Raw genomic sequence first — 22,374 nt, 5'->3', positions numbered from 1 at the left:
CTGGCACAGAGAACTTCATAAATTTTAATTAAATGCTATTATAATATAAAATGTTTTAGAAACATAATAGGACTAGTCTCTTTAAAAAATCTTAAGATTTTCTTAAAATCTTAGAATTTTCTGTTCCCACTAACAGAAAAAGAAGTAATATATTTCAGCTGAATTGGATGAAGAATAAAACAGACATTTTTACACCATACAAAATAATTTAAAAGACTACTATGTGTGACCTTTTAAATCATGTTTAAATCATGAGTTGAAAGCATGTATGCCCCTTCTAAAGAAGACCAGTCCACATATTGTCTCCCAGAGAAATCATTCTCCATTTATACTTTCTGTTGACAATGAAGGCTTGGAATAGTTAGAGAATTCAAGATTACAACATGTTTTTGAGTTATTTTTTCTAGTTAGTATTTCAATCCTCATAGTCCACTGGGAGATTTCTGGCATTTCTATGAAGTCCATACTGACCAGAATTAATATATTTTATTACACTACATGAAAATTTCTGGAAATTCTTTCATAAACTCTGTAAATTATATAAAGGAAAAGCCAAGTCTTAGCCAATTTTTAATGAAATTTTGAAAGATACTTATTGAAGGAATAGTATCAAACCAATGCCAAAGAGAGATATCTTTTAATTTATGTCACCATAATCAAATGATATATATGGGAGCTAGTGCAAAAATCACAGTTCTTTGAAAGTTGATATCACGTACACATCTATGTTCCATTTCTTAGTTTTAATGTTATTTCCTTTGTATTAGTAAAACTAGGTTTAAACGCTTCAAAATCAACCTTTCTAATGTTGATGACAAATGACTATGATAAAATATAATTCAATTAAGGTCTGTGAGATGTTAAAAGGGCAAATTTGACTAAATTTGGTATCCTCCTTTTTGCATCCACTTAGAATGTTAATTATATTTGGCGATCTTTTCAAAAACTATGCAAATACTTTGCTGAATTAATCATAGAATATCTATCCATCCATCTACATCTTCATACATATACCAGAAATGTTCTTTGATGGTTGAAGATATTTGTAGGCTTTTAGCTTATTACTAAAATAAATCCTGCTCGAAATAGTTTACCAAAACTAATGCCTTCTTAGATTTGCATAATACTTTAAAGTTTATAAAGACTATTCATAATTACATAATAAACATTTATTTTGTTCATTTTGCATTTCCAAAACCTATGAAATACTGTGGCAGACACAATGTAAAGTAACCACAATAGGTCAAACACTTGTAAAATCCCTGACGCTTCTCCAAAGGGGGAATTCAGGACTTGCTATTAGCCAATAGAAATGGCCACGGTGATGAGTTGTCACTCCCTTGATTAGGCAACTATAAGATATCACACAGATTGCATTATGTTTTGTAAGACTCCATTTCTGCTCACTAGAGTGAGAGATCCTGCTATTTGCCTTGAAGTAATGTTGTGAGAAGATGGGTGGGGAATGCCAGGTGGCAGGCACTATGGGCAGCATTGGGACATGAGAATAGCCTCCACCTGACAGCCAGTAAGAAGCCAGGGACCTCAGTCATGCAACAAGGAAATAAGTTCTTCCAAACAACCTGGATAAGCTTGGAAACAGATTCTTGCCCAGTGAGCTTCCAGATGGGAATGTAGGCACATCGGACGCCTTGGGCAGCCCGGTGAAACCCTGAGGAAAAAATTCTGCTTGGTCGTGACTGGACTTCTGGCCTAAACAAGCTGTAAAATAATTAATGGGCATTACTGGGTGACTTAATGAGTAAGCCACTAGCTTTGTGGCAATTGGCTATGCAGTTAACAGAAACAAATATAGTCAGATATAGCCATATTCATCTTTATTTTATAGGTGTGAAAATTAAGGTATAGAGAATTCAAGCACTTTGCCAAAGATGACATTGCTAGTGAGTTCCAAAGCTGGTTCTTTATCCCAGTTTTAATTTCTTCTTCTTCTTCTCACCTTTTTCCACTTTGCAAGTATAGATATCATTTATTGAATGTTACTTGGATGCTAGACAATCATTTACCGTGTGTAGACATTACCTCTTCAAAAACTCTTTGAGGAACTTCTATCTTATAGATAAGGATGTTTATGATTACCTCCCATTTACAGATGAGAAGTTACTTAATTTCTAAGAGCACGGAACAAGAATTCAAATGCTGTTTTAATTCCAAAACCCATGCTATTAAGCATTCTTTATGATTCACTGCTTCTTCCATCATCCCACTGTTGCCTCAGATGTTGCAGGTATGCTAAACTACAGACTTAATACTTACAAAGGCAAATCTATGCTAATGTTGCCACATTCCTTGATTTTTTAAAAGATTTTTAATTCAACTATTTGTGTGAGAGAGAAAGAGACAGAGAGGGTGAACAAGAGGAGGGATAGAAGGAGAGGGAAAGGGAGAAGCAGACTCCCAGCTGAGTGCAGAGCCTGAGGCAGGGCTGAATCCCAGGACTCCTGAGATCATGACTGAGCCAAGCCAGACTCTTAACTGACTAAGCCACCCAGGTACCCCATATTCCTTAATTTTTTAAGCCAATCATGTAAACTAGGGAGATATGTCTTAATATCTCAAGCTTCTCTTAGTGGATTAAGGAGTGTTTCTGACGATAAAAATCACTGGTTTATAATGATTATTTATTAAAATTATATATAGTTTATTTGAAATTATAAGGAAAATATAAGGAAACAAACACTGCTCTTATAACCAGTTTTAACATTTAGTCCCGTAAATATAACATCATTAAAACAGATACAGCAATGGGCAGCTCCGGTGGCGCAGTGGCTTATCGCCGCCTGCAGCCCGGGGTGTGATCCTGGAGACCGCGGATCGAGTCCCACATGGGCTCCTTGCATGAAGCCCGCTTCTCCCTCTGCCTGTGTCTCTGCCTCTCTCTTGCTCTCTCTCTCTCTCTTTCTCTGTGTGTGTGTGTGTGTGTTTCTCATGAATAAATAAATAAATAGATCTTAAAAAAAAAAACCCAGATAAAGCAAGACAAAACTTCTTCTTTCTTGAGAAGTAGGTCTTCTATATCAGAAAAAAAAAATTGCCAGAGAGTATTTATATAAAGAATTCTAGCCACAATAAAACCATTTATTCATTTCAAACTCTTGAACTAGTGCCCCAATGGGAACTGCAAAAGATAGACTTTTATGTTGCTCTGGTTTTAGAGAAAAATAATAGTAAAATATTTTAAAGTAATATTAGGGAGACAATAAAAAGAGATAGTTTATTCAGCCACAGCATGTGGGGATAAAAGCAATTAAAAAGAGAGTCAGAGAATACACCATTTTCCTTCTACACTAAAGTTGTAATATGCTGACCTAGTTAGCATCTTAAACAGCACAAAGACTATATCTACACTAGATCATTTTTAGGTATTCAAATATTCACTGGACATAGAATGAAATAGTGTCATATTTTCTATTGTAAGCTGACAGTGTGTGTGTGTGTGTGTGTGTGTGAAACAGTAACCCAACCATTTGAGAGGCTGAGCCCAGAAACCTTACCCAAAATGCTTTCTTTCTCTTTGCTTTGTACCTCACTTCTTTAGAAAGTAAAGAGGCAAAATTCTGATTCAATTTGCTAAATATATGAAGAAACAGGATATGATATTTGAAGACATGTATTTCAGGTTAGGGAGCTAAAAGAATGATAAGGAGAGATCTGAAATCCAGGGTCTCTCACAGTTTGTTCTTTGATAGGTTAATGCTACCTACACAGCATTGATAAATTATGACCCAAACCAAATTAGCTACTCAATTATATTACTGATTTTGTCAAACAAAAGGCCAAACTATTTGCAAAAATAAAAGGTAACAGCGTTTTGCAAAGAGGAAAATAACTTAGAAACTTTATAATAGCAAGAAATCAGTAAGATCATGGCTAACATTAGAAAATTTTATGACTAATGCCATGTCCTCATGTAAGATAAAGGTGCAATAATTATATCTCATTTACAAAATACAAGATGACCTAGCACTAAAGGACATGAACAAAAATGCTTTCCAACTTTCCATTAAAACCCTTGACTATGGTCAGACACACAGAAATAATGGACTAATATTTGCTTAAATAAAATAAAAGGCTGAGAATTCAGAGTACTTAGAGACAAAATTCTTCTGTGTGTGAAACAACCTACACATTTGAACACATTTCAAGCTTTGAAGTGTAAATTGTAATAAATTTTTTAGACCCTAGTATTGCTAATCATAAGCTTCACAATGGTACATTTAAAAATTGAAAAATATATGAAGACACGTTTCTATTTTTCTTTTATAGGAATTTCTATTATTTCATGTTTAGTAGATTCAGAATACCAAGCTCAAAATACAGGAAAAAAATAAGCAGACATAGAAAATATCAAAAAAATATTTAAATGCATTTTTGTATTTCATTTATTTGTATTTTCTGTTTGCAAAGAGCTACAAAACCACCATAGAAAATTCCACGATATAGCAACAGTGCAAAAGAAGGCAAAATTATTTCTGATTATGTCATCAAATGAAACAATCATCAAACTGTGGAAGGGTTTTTCATAGCATTTAACTCTTACTTATGCACATAGGAATACATAGATCCATATATATTTTAACGCATATTATATAAACAATGAATTTATTTAATATATCTTAAATATATTTTAAGTCTAATAAATGTATTAAATTTTTAATTTAATACAGTTATCATTTTAATTCAATTTAAAATTATAAATTAAATTTAAAATATTTAATTGAACATATTAAATATGCATATTAAGACACACACACATACATAATATAACAGGTAAAAGGTAACTATAGTATATATAAATGGATAAAACATTATTTATTTCACCAAGCTACTATATAATATAAGAGTATTTAGTTTATTTCTTCTTTTTCTTTAAAGATTTTATTTAGGGACGCCTGGGTGGCTCAGTGGTTGAGCGTCTCCCTTTGGCTCAGGATCAAGTCCCACATTGGGCTCCCTGCATGGAGCCTGCTTCTCCTCCCTCTGCCTGTGTCTCTGCTTCTCTCTCAGTGTCTCTCATGAATAAATAAAATCTTTACTAAATAAATAAATAATAAATAAATAAATAAATAAATAAATAAATAAATAAAAATATTTTATTTATTTGACAGAGAGAGAACAGAAGCAGGGCTCCAGCAGGCAGAGGAAGAGGGAGAAGCAGGCTCCCCGCTGAGCAGGACACCTGATGAGGGACTTGATCCTAGAACCCTGGAATCATGACCTGAACCAAAGGCAGATACTTAACCAACTGAGCCACCCAGGCACCCCTATTTCTTACTTTTTATTGTATTAATACTATAGTGACAATATTTGCCCATAAACCTTTATCCATTTGTCTTAATATTCATTTTGGATTTATTAATATTAGGCTTTCTAGATAAAAGGTATGTTTGCTTTTTATTTTGATGAATATTATCAAATTGCTCTACAAAAGGATAGTAAGGTTTCTTTCCAAAGTAGCTTCATCAGCTTACTCATTCAATAGACAAGAAAAGATCTTTTTCATTTTAATGTTTGATTATTAGCTAGGTAAGTGTTATGTTTCACATTTTCTTGTCATTTTTTTTTGTAGAGAAAAAGAGTTTAATGTATTTCATATTTTTAGGCCAGAGTTTAAACAAAGCCAAACATGTTTTTATCCCTCATTATAAATTAATCCTTTTTCATTTCTTTCCCCCAAATTTTGTTAGTCTGTTGGTAGTAAGTACTATTGATCTAATTTTTAACTCAATTATCATTGACTGTTTTTAAAAGTTGAGGCTCTGGAGCATATGTCCCTTTGGTATTACTCTGAATTCTATCAGTTATTGGTACATTATGCAATTTGAAAAATTAGCCTCACTTTTCTGTAAATTGGCTTCCTCATTTTGTATAATCAGGCTATTAATAATTACAAATTCCTAGCTTTGTTGCTAAGACTATATAACACAAATAAGGCATTTAGCATCATGTTTAAAAATAGTAGGTTTTAACAAAAGATAGTTAAGATAATAAATATAATAATATATTGATATAATGATGATGCTAACAAAGAATATCTGTTTATAGTACCTTGTGATATCTATTCTTTAATTCTAGTAAGACACTTTAACATGAGTAGTTCCAAAGAAACATCTGAAGACAGGGTTAAAATACATCCACCTTCCTCAATCCTCTTGATTTTACAACCACATTATAAAGGTCTGGTTTTGACATGAAAGGTAGTCCACAAATCAAATTTGAGGAAATATTCTATTGAACTTAAACTTTATAGTTTTTTATTTAGCTGAGTAATCTCAGTGATTTGAATTAAATCCAACCTTGTTTACTTCCTAGCTATGTGAGATTACCTAACTCAACTTGAATGTCTTTATCTGGAAAAATAGAGATTAAATTGTTTACAATTTTTAAGGCAAAACAAAAAGTGATTTGGGAGTGATGTCAGCATCATGGCAGCAAAAAACATTCCTTGTTTTTTGTCTCCCTCTTAAGCATTCATCCAAGAACAGATGTACCTTTGTGAGAGTTGTGAGAATCAGCACAATATGCCAAGGAACCTGGGAGAAGTCACCCATCTGGGCACTAGGTAACAGCATTTGGTGCCAGCTGTGGAACCCCCAGAAGACTGCAAACCAGTTCTAGCCCTTCCTGGCGGTAGTCCTGGGGAAACTGCAGAGCACTGACTTAGGTGGTCACCTATGTATGGGCAAGGGTTTCAAGAAGAGAAGTTCCATTACTCCACTGGAGGAAAAAAAAAAAAAAAAACTGAACAAGAAACAAGGAAATAAGCAAAAACTCCAAACAACAACAGCAACAAATGAGTTTGGATGCACTACAGTGAGCAAGAGGAACAACCTGACTTTCCATAATCTCTCCTCCAAGGTGTCACAGCTTAGGGCAAAACTAGACAGCCCATAGTTTCTCCCACAGAATAAAGAGAGAGCCAGTGAGTAAATGCCTGGCTTCCTCAGCTGTGTAGGAAGCTGCTAAAGAGATTCTTTTCTCTCTCACAGCATCTGATCTCATAGCATTGAAATGGTAGCTGTATGTGAATGGAACAGATCAAGAAAGCTGCATATTAGACTCTCAGTGGGCATTAAAGAAACAGGATTCTTGCTAAATGCATTCTGAACGCCATCAGGAAGCCTGCTATGGAGCTGTGGGAAGAGGCTCACCCACAGATTCCCCCCAAGTGATTCAAAGACAGCCCAGCTCCCAGGTGCTGAGCAACACCTCATGCTGCTCTTGGCTGGCTTCCTCTCTGTGCACTCCTCAGGAAGGCTGCGAGAGTTCTGGTAGACAGGGAGCATACACAGAAGTCTGTGGGCCAAGGAAAACCCTCAAACTTGAGCTGTAGTGCCACTTTCAGGGAAACAAGAGAGGCTTAGGAGCAGCCAGCCTGGTGTGTTGTGAGGTCTGAGATACAAAAGCTTAAGAATCCTGCCACAAGACAGAACAAGAAACATGAAGCAAATAACATTTATTCATGGTCTGAGGAAGCCTCAGAAGGTATAGCAGGAAAGAATGGAGCTAGAGACGTGACACTTCCTCATTTTGAACTATACTATGAAACTATAGTACCCAAAATGGTGTGGTACTGGCAAAAAATAGACACGGATGAGTAGATCAGAATTGAGAGGCCAGAAATAAATGTCTGCTTATACAGTTGACTAGTATTTGACAAGGAAGCCAAGAATGCTCAATATGGAAAGAATAGGCTCTTCAGCAATGGAGTGGAGGAAACTATATAAGCACATACAAAAGAAAGAAATGGACACCTATCTTCCTTCACTCACAAAAATGATCTCAAAATGGATCACAGACTTAAAATATAAGGCCTGAAACAAACTCCTAGAAGAAAACAGGGAAAATCTCCCTGACAGTAGGTCTCAGCAATGTTTTTTTGAGTATGATAACAAATGTGCAAACGACAAAGGCAGAAATAATGAAGTGGGACTATATTAAATTAAAAAGCTTCTGCACAGAGGGGCACCTGGGTGCCCCTAGGGCACCTAGGGTAGTTCAGTCAGTGAAGTGTCTGCCTTTGATTCAGGTCAGAATCCCGGGGTCCTGGGATAGAGCCCTGCATCGATTTCTCTGTTTCTTCCTCTCCTTCTGCTGCTCTCCCTGCTTGTTTTTTCTCTCTCAAATAAATAAATATTTTTAAAAATTAAAAATAAAAGTCTTCTACAAAGCAAAAGAAACCATGTTAAACAAAATAAAAGGCAACCTACTGAATGGGAGGAAATATTTGCAAACCATATATCTGATAAGGGGTTAATATCCAAAATATACAAAGAATTCATAGAATTCAGTAATCAAAAAAACCAAAAAACCAAACAAACCAAGCAAGCAATCTGATTAGAAATAATCTGAGGAACTGAACAGACACTTTTTCCAAGAATATATACACATGGGCAGCTGGTATAAAAAAGAGGCTTAATATCACTAATCAGGAAACTGCAAATCAAAACTTCAATCTTAAATCTGTTAGAATAGCTAGCTAGCATCAAAAAACCCCCCAAAACCAAAACCAACTAGATACCAAGTGTTGGCAAAGGGAACCCTTGTCCACTGTTGATGGGAATGTAATTGGTGCAGCCACTATGGTAAATAGTACGGAAGTTTCCTAAAAAGTTGAAGGTACAACTACCATATGATCCAACAAACCCACTTCTGGGTAAATAATCAAAATACCTGACAACAGAATATCAAAGAAATATCTGCACTGCTATGTTTATTTCAGTGTTATACAAAATAGGCAAGATATGGAAACAACTTCCCTATCTATCATTGGATAGGTGGATAGAGAAGATTTGATATATATATATATCTATTATATATATTTGAAATACATATATATATCCACATACAATTACATATAATGAAATATTATCCATCTTTGAGAAGAATGAAATCCTTCTCTCATCCATGCTGAGACAACATGGATGGGTCTCAAGAACATTGTACTAAGTGAGGTAAGTCAGATAGAAAGACAAATACTGCATGATCTCACTTATATGTGAAATCTAAAAAAGCTGAAATTGCAGAGGCTGGGAGTAGGAGAAATGGGAGATGTTAGTCAAAGTGAGAAGAGGAGTAAGTTTTAGGGATTTAATGCACAGCATTGTGCTTATCTATAAGCACATAGATAACAGTACTGTACTACATACTTAAAGGTTGCTAATAGAATACATCTTACATGTTCTCACCACAAAAAAAGAGAAAAAGAAGTAATTAACTGAAGGGACAGGTAACTAGCTAATACTAAGATGGTAATCATATTGCAAAATATAAGTATATCAAATTAACACATTACACACACTAAAGTTACACAATATTATATGTCAATTATATTTCAATAATGTTGGGGAAAAGCAATTAAAATTAATTTACATTTTTAATAATAGTCTTAAAATGTGGTATTTATTTTTCTCTTTTTTCAAACTTGGACTGAGATCACATATACAAAAATAACATTTAACCATCTATAGAGTCAACATACTATGACTTTTGTGATTAAAAAAAATATATGCCAGCTATAAATATCTCAGAGAAATGTCCAAGTATCCATAGGAAAATGTACAAGTAAAGACAAAATGTCACACTTTTTTCAAACCTTTTAATCCTTTGAGAAGAATCATAAACATACTCCCTTATTTCATTCCTTCTCTTTAATGTTGGCATTTGAAAAGCTGTATTCAGTTAAAAATTTATTAACTCATTCTGCTATAAGACAAACCATAATTGTCTTAAATGTTATTGGCAGAATCAAAAATGAAGAATCTATCTCAGTGTTCAATTAGGAATACACACCGAGGTGCAACTTTATTGATGTTGACATTTGCACAAGCTCTGCATATTTAAAAAGTGATAATACCCTACTGAAATGAGTACTTTTTCTGTAGACACAATATAACATACTTTAATGATCACATTAATATTGACATATCATCATCCTGGTCAAAATAAAACTGTAAAATAGCCATTTAAATTAGATTACTCACAGTATTGACTTTATTGCTATTTCTACAGATATGAAAGGATGCTTTAATTTTAGGACCAGATACTACAGACCACTTTAATTCTATCAGATTCAAAGAGTCTCAGGATGTTCTGTGTAGGTGTTCAAAGTCTAAAAATACTAAAAAATTGAATTTCTCCCTGAATATCATCAACCTGATTTTTTTGAACTAAAATAAAGTTCCCAAAATAGGTTTCTAAAATCCCTTTTGCTTCCTTTTCCACTGACTTCTTTGTTTATTCTGCCTTATGAAAAGATATAATATATAATATCTACTTAAAAGTGAATATATATATATATATGTGGATAAGACCTTTCTCCATATTTCTTTCGTGACTTTTGTTTAAAATATCATTTCCTTCCAGATATGGTAAATAATCTTGAATATTCCAGGAATCTTAAAATGATCAATTATTGAAGGGGTCTAAAGATGCCAAACTATAAATATCATGATATCTTATAATTTACTGAAAAATTCAACTTTAAAAAAAAATCAGGACTTATCTCTTGGGTATTGGCTATGGACCAAACTGGGAATTTAAAGTTAAACAAAACAGAATTTGTTCCCTTGAGAAGCACTACTGTCTTGTATTGTCTCCTTGGCAGCACATTAGTGTCAGAAATTTTGAACTTTGGAAGATTTGATTGTCTTAATGTTCATGAAACCTCTCTTAAAACATTAATAACTATGTTTATAAAAATGATAATTTCCTTATTTTTTATTAATAGCACTAATGTTGAAATTTGGGAAATGTCAAGAAAACAAAACAAAACACTGCCCTTAGCTTCCAGGTTTATAATCTATTCAGAGACATAGTTACATAAACATTTAACTACAAAGAAAAGCTAATGCAAATTAAGGTTCATTTTGAAGAACTTTTTAATCTCCTTCTTTCTCAGTTCCTGAGGTAAATTGGAAAGTCTTCAAAGATTAAGGAAAAGTGATCCGACACATTTCAATTGCCAATAAATTAATTTTATTTCTCATTGATAGCAACCTGGGGATAAAATTATGTAAAATTCAAGTGAATGCCAACTCTATTGGGGGCACACTTCTTTCCCTTTGGGAAGACTGCTTGTTTGGGTTTGGGTAAGTTTTTAACTACAAATACATTGTCAACAATATCTTGTCAGATTCTCACTTGTGCATCTGCTCATAGAAAGGTATTTGTTGCTTCTTCCAAACAAGGAAGGACTAACCTCAAGTAATTTCTGTGAGGTTTTGGAATCTCTTATAATTTGAGAGCAGGACAGGCTGGAAGGGAACAGAACTCACACAGTTCCAATTCAATTTTTTACTGAGATGATTTGAAATTACTTTGCGTTTCCTAGGCAACCAGTATTGACCAGATACAAAATGGTGGCAGCCAAATCAAAATTGGCTATGGTGATGATCCCAAGAAGAGGAAGGAGAGAATAATAGAACTGAACGCAAGGAAAGCAGACGTCTATGTAATAATCCTGTCATTAATTCAGAAAACGTGCCAATCTTTCTAAGTCTGAAGCTCAGGGAATGTTAAGTTAAATGAATTTTCCAAATCCATATAAGACAGCAAAGCTGTGACTAGTTTTCTGAGGTTTCCTTTCCCGGGAAAGTCCAGCAGATACAAGTTATTACTAATTCCTCTACTCTGTCTAGAAGGACAGTCCAAGATCTTCTAAGTTTCATAGGAAATTTATTACAAGATTAGACGGCCATGCCCCCTTTTTTCACATGTGCTTTTGCATTCATTCCTTGGTTCATTCACTTGTAACAGTTGCTACTTTGAAAAAATAAAACAATGTTTCTGGCCTTATGGAGTTTCCATTTTGCAGAGGACAGCAAACAGACAAGATAATTTCAGATAGGAGCAAATGGCATGAAAAGAATAAAGTGAGAAACTGTTTTACAGTGGAAAGAATGCCTTCTGTCTGTGCAGTGAAGTGTACAGTAAAGATTGGCAGAGCAAGTGCAAAATTTTGAATATGCTTTATAAAAATACATGACTCCCAGAAAAGTCTCTCTAAGACTCAGCATTTTCTAAGAACGGCACTTACATATATTTTAATGATCTGTTAAAGTCATAAATGCATGCTTTTTATGGCTTTAATTACAGAGTAAATTTCCTAATGTTATAAAATGCTGCATAGCTGTTGGGAAGAAATCCTCATAATAGTTTGATGGTCTTCAGATAATACACAGAATGGCTATTAATGAGTACTGTGCAAAATGCATTGCCTGATTACTTGCTTGCTTGAGGCAATTTGACATGGAAATGAAATTATTAGCTGAACTGGGCTTTGCTCCTGGCCTTGGCCCTAACTAGATGAATGTGAAGTAACTATTCTGGACCTTGGTTAATTATTTGTGAAATAAGAGAATTGACTAAAGGGGAACCCTCACTACTCAATCTTGTGTTAGAAACTGGTTAAATGAGAAAAACAGAGATGCAGTTCACCTCTCTTCAGAGTGTAAATGCAAAAGAGTGTCAGGGTGTTTGATGTAATAGGAATATTAGCATTTCTTGTCAGAAGAGAGGAATAGTCAAAAGCTCCCAATCTTCCAACTGGATTTGCTGATAAGACTGTATAGAGATAAAGAGTTGTCTCTTTCAAGAAAAGCATGAGGATCATCTGGTTGGATTCTCAAGTTCTGCTTCACTTTAATTTAAATATCTTTTTGATCCCAAATCTGAATACTTTATCAATATTTCACTCATTTATCATACAGTTGAAACCTTACAGTTGATATTGTTGGGGCAATAAAAACATTTATGGTTCTGTAAGAATATGGTTTTACAGAATGGCATCTTTTGTGCATTACTTAATGTAAATAGTGAATAAGAAGACATGATTGGTCCGCTCAGATGAACTAAACTATGTGCTGTAATGAGATAATAGTACATGTGGGGGTGATGCACCTGTGGTCTGAGGTAGGTCATAGTCTACCTATTATAAAAGTAAATTGCATAGTTTTATGTCTTGGAATCTTTTTTTTGTTTGTTTTCAGTTTAATATATGTTTGATATACTTAAAACAAATCAAGGTATTAATTAAATAGCATGTGTACTAAAACATGGCACACATGAAATATGTAATTACCTTTTTATAATATACAAGGTAGTTAGTTATACAACAGCTATTGATTTTTGTCTTCACTTTTAATCAGTGACATTCAGCTGGAGTTGTTTGATGCATATATCAGAATCTCCTGAGGTAAACTATCATAGTTTCACTATTAAGCAAGTAGTAGTATTATTTCATTTTCTGATTAAGTCTTAGATATTCTATCTGATGCTTTTGAAATTTAAAACTCTGTGAGATCACACAATGGCTAGGTTTATCCAAAAGCCTGGTATTAAAATGATTAAAAGCAAGACTAGCTGATCACTCCATTTTTAGATTTGATGATGAACCTTCCAATTTAATGACATTGGTGCATGATCTGCAAATAAGAAGCCATCATCTATTTTTTCCCCCTATTGTTCTCAAATTCAAAACATTTATAACTCTTGGACAAACCTAGCCATCATCTGGTTTGAGGAAGACTATTCCACAGGAGCAAATTATGTTCTAGATTTTTGTAAAACCGAGGAAACTAGCGCAATCCTGGAAGGAGGTGAGGCCTCTGCAGCTACAAGTTCTGCAACATCAAGAATTTATTCAACACACAATACTCCCATGAATGTAGGCCCCCACACTCAAAATATATACTGTGTCACCTAGAAAAGCAGTGTCTTTTTTCTCCCTAAGGGTAGCTGTAATTTTCTCCCACAGATAATATCACATTTACAAGAACATATTCCAAGATTATTTAATATATTAAGGTATGTCAACTAAAGTTTCTCAGAAATAGAGTTTTGACTAGTTTATGAGGATTCTTGTTTGTTTTTTAAATCCTGAAAAGCCTTCAACTTCACCTAAGCAAAACAAGCAATTCTACTTTTCAGTGTAACAAAAATTGTAGGAAGACTATTTTAGTATCTCTCAAATAACTTTTCATTTTTCCTTTCAAAACATAAGCATATATTTGTAAATAAAGTTAACAGTAATTGTCAGGATTCACAATGGTGTATCTATCACATGCCTGTTCTGTACTTGATTACATTAAGTGCATTCTATAGCATAATAATGATTATGCTAAATGCAGGTAAGCATTTTCCTTGAGGCCCCTTTTGCAGTATATTACAAGTTCACATTATTTTCCTTTCTATTAGAGCTGCAACCACAACTAGCAGTCAATAACTACAGGCTACCTATTAAGGAAATTGGGAACTCTCAATTATTTTTACATCTTAAAAGCCAGAAATCACTTTTTCTCTTTTCTTAGTAGTGAATTTTATTTTGCAGTGTATAAACTGTGTAGAAGCTATTTTTACTTCCTGCATTAGGTTTGTTGAGTATCTGTCATTTTCTCAAATTATTCTGAACTTATAGTCACAAAACCACCTGATTAGCAACCTGCCTGAACATATGATAAGGGAGAAAAACCAGCAGTACCTAGATGAGAAATTTATTCCAATTTGCTGCTTGCTGCTTAGCTGATTGAAACTTTAGAATGGAAAAAGCTGTTTTATTGATGACAATGGATTTGGACAGCGACCTTTGAAATCAATGAAATCTGCCCTTTACCTTCAGGGGTTTTAGACCCAACATGAATTCCTTCTCAGCCCCTCCCAATCTTGCATTTGACTCATGAAAAAAGTTACCCTCAGAACTTTAATTTTAGTGATAAGAGTAAAGGAAAATCGGGATAACAACCTCCAAAACACTCCTGGCTGAGTTGAGACATATATTTTCATCTGATAAATCTTTACTGTATCTTTTCACATATATGGGATCATACATATTTTCTACCTCTGCTACCTCATAATCAAAGAGATTTTCAGGTCATGATCAGAAATATTTCTGGTTTATTTGAAAACAGATAAACAAATTTTTAAAAATCCTCTTTGATTAGATTATAACAAAATATTTCCCAGGCCAAAAAGATATGAAAGTATACATGTAAAATATAAAGGTAAATGGCAACTATACAGAAAAAATGGCTTGCGTGTGCACATGTATTTCTAGATATTTAAGTTAGTATAGAAATAATAAGCAACTCCCGTTAATCATAAGAAGAAATTATAAATTTATCTTTGATCTTTAAATATTTAGCAAACTTTCTTTGAATAAGAATAAAATTATTACCAGTCAAGAATGATTTAGTCATGATATTCAATCTGCATATTGATCCTATAAAGATATGTACATTTTTCTTAAAGATTTATTCGACAGAGAGAGGGAGAGAGAGCAAGAGAGGGAGAAGGGAGGACAGCAGGAAAGACTCCCAAGAAGAAGCCCCGGTGAGTATGGAGGCTCACATGGGGCTCAATTTCAGGATCCTGAGATCACAACCTGAGCAGAAACCAAGACTCAGATGCTCAACGAATTGAGCCACCCAGGTGCCTGGGAATTTGCATTTTCAAAGGCAATTGCTTTTCATTTTATTTTGTCTTTAAGTTTCAAAATTTTTTTTTTTTTTTTTTATGATAGTCGCACAGAGAGAGAGAGAGAGAGAGAGGCAGAGACACAGGCAGAGGGAGAAGCAGGCTCCATGCCCCGGGAGCCTGACGTGGGATTCGATCCCGGGTCTCCAGGATCGCACCGCTGCGCCACCCAGGGATCCCCCCTGTCTTTAAGTTTCAAACTCAGAGAACTAACCAGAATATTTAACGAGATAGAAGATGATACATGCTATGATGTTCCCAATTAGAGGTTGACAGTTGCTAATTTGGCATGGCTTGATAGAAATCAGTGTTATAAAATCACAGAAAATGTAAGGGGCTTACTATTGGAAAGACAGAAAATCAAGCTTATGACAAGTTACAGGGACAACCACTTTCACAAGATTGTGTTAGAAAGCATAGTCCAAATGGTTTGTCAAAGGAAGAAGTTGTAAGGTGATTCAAGGTCTCCTCTAATCCTATAGCTATACAAATAAGATTTACTTATTCAAGAAGTCCCTTATTATGTTGTGCATCCCCAGTAATTCAACAAAGCTGGTGAATTCATAAAGTTGGTACATTGGAAAACTGTGGAATTGAGAATTTAGACATCAAATAAAGAAAGTCATATCAATTGCATAGTATCTATCTCAAATTCATCACCATTTTATTTCCTAAATATTAATTCATGTGATTACAAATATAAATTCGATTAGTTACCACTGCCCTTTGTGCTATTTTTATAGTTTTTTCTCTAGTAACTTGGACTCTTGTTTCTTTAACACCTAGTGTATTATATTAGTTCACTAGGACAGCCATAACAAAGTACCACAAACTGGGTAACTTAATCAACATAAATGTATTTACTCACAGTTTGAAGGCTAGAAGTGCAACATCAAAATGTCAGTGGGGTTGGTTTCTTTTGAAGGTCTCTCTCATTGGCTTGTAGACAGAGATCTTTGTCCTATATCTTCTAACGGTCCTCCTCTGTTTTTGTCTGCGTCTTAATATCATCTTCTTATAAGGACACTGGTCATATTGAATCAGACCCATCCATGCCACCTCATTCTACCTTCATCACCTCTGTAAAAGACCCTGTCTCCAAATACAGTCATATTTTCAGGCTCTGGGGATTAGGATTTCAACATAGAAATTTGGAAGGGGAAACAATTCAACTCATAACACCTAGCATAGTTAATTATTTTCTTACTGTTGAAGAATATGTCACATAAAATTTCAAATATGGTGATCATTACAAAGCTATCTGTATTGCTTTCCTCTATGCATTAATAGAACACACATAGTATGTGCTATGGTTCTGGATGAAATTAGTGGGATGGTGGAATTTTCTCCATTCTCCTTGAAAAGGTGGATTCTAGTGTAGAAGGATCAGATAGGTTTTTATTTACTAGCATGTATTATATCTATAAATTTTAATGGAATTAATTATGGAGAAAATATGAGGTTTCTTAGTGATATTTTTTTTCCAAATAAAATTATATAAAAGAAAATCAAATAATTCCTTGTAATTTTAAGCATTAAAATTATCACAAATGAGAGTTTACACAAGCAACAGTGTTTTCAAATGCAGGTGCTAAAATAGGACCCTTAGATAAGTTTGTGAAGTGGAAAATATGCATTTACTAATGTCTGAGTAGTGAAAAACACAATCCTGAATGCTGAATGGATAATTATGTTCTCAAACAGCCTCCAGGACAGGAAAGCACCAATTTTCATGTGCAATCATCTACCCGAATGTGCAATACTTAATCATGTGTAAGCATTTGGTGGTGGCAGTTTCCGTTGTCTCCCTCTCATATCTCTCTCCCTCTCCTATCCTTGCGTGTGTGCTCTTGGTATTGCGCTCTCTCTCTCTCTCTCTCTTTCTCTCTCTCTCTCTCTTTTTGTATGGCTCTTTGTCTAGTCTGTGAAAAGTGTTATGTACATTTTCTGTCAGTGCTCTGTATAATTAAAGGGGAAGATAGTAATGGCAAAGCTAAAGCTGCAAATTAACTACAGTTAATAGAGATTTCACCTAAGAGAACTTTACTAACACATCTGATTTGAGCATTCTTTACTCACTTGGGGAACTTTGGTTTCAGTCAACTGATGTGAATTTAAAAGATCACTTATCCAGGATGAGAGCAACTTCAGTGGAGATTACCTGAACAGCACCAAGCTGAACTATAAGCATGTATCTTGACCATCATAGTTAATAACAGGTTGTTGTTTTTTAACATGATTCGGTAGGGTAGTGGCATCTCCAAGGAGAAGATTAGAACTAGAGAAATTGAAGTGACCTTTGACTTTTATCTTGTTTATGTGCATCTTAATGGAATTTTTCAATCACATCAAGAATGTTTTCATAAGTGACTTATCTAGTAATAAACATGAAATAAGTAAAACACTATTACTACCTATATACAACACTGCTATAAGGGTTGGAAGCAATATATGTTAAAATGCAAAGCTGAGTCCTTGGCACTTAAGAGACAAATAGTTGCTGTGATTACTATTATTAGTTGCTATTTCCAATTTTACATAATAGTTCCTTTAATGTTATTAAGATCCAGTTTTATTACCTGTTATTTTTAAAAGTTTGTGCTGACTTCTGTATAAATAAACAAGGCAAACTGAATGTATACATTTATCACTCTGTCCTTTTAAAATCACATTAAAAGATGGAAATAGCAGAGAATAAACCCACAAGGACAAGAGGTTGTCTTTTTATTTTTTGTCATAATTTTTATGAATTATTAGGAAGGAGTGGCAATCAATGCCAGTGTCTGTTCTATAAAGTTTAACCAAAAACACAGAAGAATTTAAGATGACTTTGAAAGTTACATTGAACCCCACCAAAAGCATCCATTAAAGGTAGAAAAAGGAAAAGTAATAATACATACCACAATCTTCTAAACATTTATTTTTGTATCTACAAACATAGCAATAAGTTTTCAAGGGCCATAGTGTGAAAAGAGAGGTTCAGTCATTCAGGAAACCTGCAAGGCCCCACAAGACAAAGACTAACTAATTGTCAAGAGGAATGCAACTGTTGTGGATATGTTTCTCCCACAGGACTCACAAAGAAGCTTTTGAGTAACAGGAATAAATATTCTGAAAAGTATCCTTAAAGAAATATATTAATTAATTTCACAAAAAGAAATTTCAATCTAGAACTGCTGGTTTCTTGGAGTTTGATAAAAAATAGTTCTTCAGATGGCAGTAAAATATGACCTTTAGTGTCAAACTGGCTTTAAAATATAATAAATACTTCTTCTGAGCAATTTCCCAAGGATTCGGTTATTTTATAGATAAATGCTCATACATGTTCCCAAGAACACAAGTCTATGTCACATATCTTGCTCTATAGCAACTTTCAGCTTCAGTATGACATATTCGTGGAGTAAACCATTTTCCCACAAACTCCCAAGACTCTGTCTTGTTTCTGGATCACTAAATCAGTACCCATCTTCTCACAGTCAGAGGTCTTGGTGACTTTCTTGCTAGTGGACTTCAGTCAAAGCTATCCTAATTTAAAAACTGAGGAGTTCCAATTAAAGTGAATCACCAAACGGAAAGCAATAGAATTTTAACTATTTCCTCCTTTGGAGCTCATTACCATAAGGGAGTTTATCCATTTTCTTCCTAATAGCCAGACCTATATGACTGAATTGGGGTAGAAACATTCTTTGTCAAGAGTGAGTCTCATAAGGATATTTTGAATTCATAAAATTTCCCCAATAGCTAGACTGCCTCTCTTGTAGCAGGGAGTCTTGATTTGGCCTGGGAATTAGTTCCTTTCACCGATAAATGAGCTTCCAAAGCTTTAATCTCCAGTGGGGATTACCAGTACTTCCTCTTCTGGAAGTACAGGTAAGACTTTCTAGTCCTTAAGCACCACAGAGAATTCAACAGGAAAATAAAGTAAAATACAATAAAATATGATATGATATGATATGATATGATATGATATTATATTTTTATGAAGACTCATCAATTTGAGTGGAAACAAATTTCCTATTGACCTCAAAATATTCTTCACTTTTTGTGGATAAACATCTAAACAGTAGTAAGTCTCTTCCTCCAGAACTATATCAATAGATTTCTCATGTTTCTAGTCAAATTTTGTAATATTTTCTGTGGAAGAATTTCACACCACTCTTTGAAGCTCACTTGTATGTATTTTATGTTCTTATGGTTGTTAGTATAATTTTTCATTGTATTTTCTGTTATCTTTAAAATATTATTCTTTTTTTTCTATAATGAGATATGATTTACCTTTACTGAATTCACTCTTTTCTTCTAAAAAATTCAGTTATTTCTCTTGGACATTCAGTGTACATCATTATATTATCATACACAGACATTTCTGGATATTCATTAATTGCCCAAGAAGCTGTCTTTAGGCAAAAGTACTTATGAAACCACAAAAAAAATAGTAACCAGAGAGTCATTTTACTGAGAAGTGGATCTTTCAAAGTTGGAAGGCCTAGTAGACACCTAATAAGGTTGTTAAAAATATATTCCAACATGTTTCTTAGAAAGAGATCTTAGATGTCACGCTGAGTTTGCCTCCTTATCTCATATGTTCCTAGATGTTGGCATAACTGTCGTAACATATTATTTGCAGTTGGCCCTTTAAATACAAATATGAGTCATACTGTGATTTCAAAAAGGATCTTTGTGAAGTTTGGAAGTCTTTTTTAGGACTCAGAGAAACTAACATTTTTAATATGCTATTGAGTTACTCTTTCTAAAGTATAATAATGATATTTTATCTTCCATTAGCAGCAGCCTCCAATCTTGTGACATTTGTAAACACTTTGTATGAGATTGTAAAGGTACTAAAGCTATCAGACAAAAACATTTTGATTTATTTTTTATATACTGATGAATTGCATATGTCTGTTTCTTTCCTGATTCCCTTAATGCAAAACACATTAAATAGTTGAAAAAGTACCACACACTAAATGCCAAATATAAAGTTATTTCTTTTCTGAAGTGATTTCTGTTTATAAGTTATGCTTATATTAAAATTCATAATGTGAGTATAATCCTTTCCTTATGAGTTTTTCCCCTACCTTACCTCAACTTTTATTACAGTACTTGTGACAAAGGTGTGGTGTTTGCAGTGCATTACGCCTACTTTAGCTTTAGAGTCCTCTCATTACTATGCTTAATTTGAATTTCTTTTGTGTCTTTAGAAAATCATCTGTCAATAAATTATAGTTTGGTGGCCTTAGGTGATTCATGAGATTAGGAATTACATGCAAACAATGTGGCTTGTTGAAACCTGTGGTTAGTTTAAAAGTTTGTAAACAATGGAAGATTTTTAATGCCTAAAGTATCAGGAAAAATAATCAATGGAAGTTTCACTAATTTGAAAATTGGGAATTTTTTGTGAGCTTTGTTTGAAAATCAAGGGCAAGTTTCTACAAATTGTTTTACTTATTTTCATTCTTGATGAATAAGAAATTGTTATGACACTTACTATTTTATTAACTCATTAAAGAAAGATGTATGAGGAATAGTTAAGCTCTTGAAGAGTCTAATAACTTAAAACTTATTTTTAAGATTTTTATTTATTTATTTGAGAGAGAGAGAAACTGTGCACATCTGAGAGGGCAGAAGGAGAGAGAGAGAGAGAGAACCTCAAGCAGACTCCATGCTGAGTGTGGAGGCTGACAAGGAGCCTTGATCTTAAAAGGTTGAGATCACAAACTGAGCAGAAACCAAGGGTTGGTTGCTCAACCAACTGCACCACTCAGGCATCCCAACTTCATATTTTTTTCTTAATGTTTAAACCAATTTGTATGCACACTTTATACTAAACAATTATGCATACATAAATATGTTACTTTCTGAACCCCAATTTAAATTTATATCTACCTAGAATCTGGAATCTAGTTAAAAATAGGAAAAATGCTTTTTTTTTTTTTTTTTTTTACATTTCTAGCTATTGGATGTAAAGGATTTACTAGTGTAAAAAATTGTTCAAAATACTCAATTTCACATAAAACTTCCAGCTCACACCTAAGACTTTATCAACATTCTCATCAGCAAGCACTGATTGCATGGTATTAGAATTCTTTGACAGATGACAAACAGGATGAGGGAGAGGCAGTGGGCTAAACCTCTTTACGAATCCCAGAACTTTTCCAAGCTACTTTCCTCATAGTTCGTAAGTTTAGTGATGAATTGGCCATGAAGAGTAGGGGTGGATAGGAAAAATCAAACATATGTTTAGGAGGTATACTGTAACAGATACTGTGCTGGATCAGAGATCCTGAGTACTGAGCCCTCCTCTGTCACCATCTATGAAGCTTAAGCCAAAATGTAACCTACATCTCTCTCTGTCTCTCTCTCATATGTAAAATGCAAATATAATTTTATAAAAATTTAGATTTTTTAAAAAAGATTTTACTTCTTTATTCATCACATACACACACACACACACACACAGAAAGAGAGAGAGAGAGAGAGAGAGAGGCAGAGACACAGGCAGAGGGAGAAGCAGGCTCCATGCAGGGAGCCCGACACGGACCCAATCCTGGGTTGCCAGGACCACACCCTGGGCTGAAGGTGGTGCTAAACTGCTGAGCCACCAGGCTGTCCAAAATTTAGATTTTTTAAAAAAGTATAATATACTACATAAACACTAGGCATGATAAAAAAATTATGAACTCTTTTAATCTAAGCCAGTGGCTGTAAACTGGGGTAAGAACTCAAAACTAATATTATTATCCAGTTTAACAGCTAGCCTCTCACCTAATACTTTGAATGATTGGTTATTTTACCTCATAACCAATCTGTTTTAATTATCTTTTATTGATTTTGCTCCTTTTTATCATTTTGTAGCCAGTTTGCTGAGGATCTACACTTTCC

Source organism: Vulpes vulpes, chromosome 4, assembly GCF_048418805.1.
Source record: "Vulpes vulpes isolate BD-2025 chromosome 4, VulVul3, whole genome shotgun sequence".
Lineage (NCBI taxonomy): Eukaryota > Metazoa > Chordata > Mammalia > Carnivora > Canidae > Vulpes > Vulpes vulpes.
The sequence above is the reverse complement of the archived record's forward strand: the minus strand, read 5'-3'. Positions refer to the sequence as shown.